Here is a 1,128-nt window from a genome sequence, read left to right as displayed (position 1 = left end):
TGTTTTGGAAAAGTCAGCCAGATTACTTGGCGCAAAACAACTTTTAATTTTAATTTAAAAGAGGGATTCCAGCTAGCGGAGAATCTACGAAGTGCTCGCTGCACGCCATCAGCATTTTCTGAAGTGCTCGCTGCTCACCTACCCTGGTCCCAGAGGCTTTTCTTGATTTTCCTCTTCTCGTTATTTCTCTCCGCATGAGAGAGCTGCGAGAGAGGCGCGAAGCGGTGAAAACACGAGTCGCGAAGCACCGGCAACCTAAATTAAAGAGCCTGTTATTGATGCCCCCTCGAGTTTATAATTTTCCTCGATTTATCAGCTTAAGATACTTGTTTAAACCAAATACCTATCACCAGGAGATGATATAATACGATATATTTACTAAGGTCCTCTTCTCCAACAAAAGCAACGCTATCAGTGTGCAAAACTCTTGCCAGAAGTAAATTCTGCAGATGAAAAAGTAGAAAAAATAGAGAAGAAGAAACCGAGAAGAGTGGCTTACCGTCTGAGGCTTCTACTAGATTTGATGGCAGTTGATAGCTGTAGAATGGAATTCTTGGAAGGAAGGAAAAAATTTTCCTGCAGCCTCCCAATCAAAGGAAAAAATTCATACATTGCCAGCTCTGAAAAAATCATACATGTGTTGTGCAGCCAAAAAAAAAAAAAAAAAAAAAAATCGTACAAATCATAGACAGCCTATCACTATCTGTTGCCTAGCAAATCTGAGTCGTTTACATACAAACTATATGCTCAGTTTGATTCGATAAAACAAGGTTGTCTCAAAAATAGGAGTTCAATGAGTTCATTCAGTCTTAAATAAATACTGAGTTATCTAATCCTCTTTCTTGCATGACAATCTTTTGTACCATCAATAAATAATAATAATAATAATAATAATTTTATGATGACAACTAATAATAATAATAATAATAATATCATTTCGGTGATATGTAAACGTTTGAAATTCTATTTTTCCAATTGGGAATCTAATTAATTCAAGGTCTTGTATCAATAAAATTAATTGTAATAACACTCTTATATAGAGCCAGTGTAATGGGGTTGACAGGCCTACATGATTCCCAAACGTGTGTTTTAGCCTTTTGTTTCATAGCTTGGCTCTCACGAGTATAT

General features: G+C 36.2%; 1 protein-coding gene across 3 annotated transcripts in view; it reads left to right on the top strand.

The window, feature by feature from the left end:
• Positions 1 to 833, top strand: part of LOC149096137 (uncharacterized) — a 12,136-nt gene extending 11,303 nt beyond the window's left edge. For all 3 annotated transcript variants that reach the window (XM_089281548.1, XM_089281545.1, XM_089281547.1), the window contains one exon: positions 1 to 833. This exon is cut by the window's left edge and continues 1,239 nt beyond it. The gene's annotated coding sequence lies outside the window, so the exon portion shown is untranslated.
• Positions 834 to 1,128: the final 295 nt, after the last annotated feature.

The sequence above is a fragment of the Orbicella faveolata genome, unplaced genomic scaffold (genome assembly GCF_042242905.1).
Source record: "Orbicella faveolata isolate gen_17 unplaced genomic scaffold, um_ofav_v1 contig_48, whole genome shotgun sequence".
Lineage (NCBI taxonomy): Eukaryota > Metazoa > Cnidaria > Anthozoa > Scleractinia > Merulinidae > Orbicella > Orbicella faveolata.
Note: the sequence above shows the minus strand (reverse complement) of the source record. Positions and strands in the feature narration are given on the sequence as shown.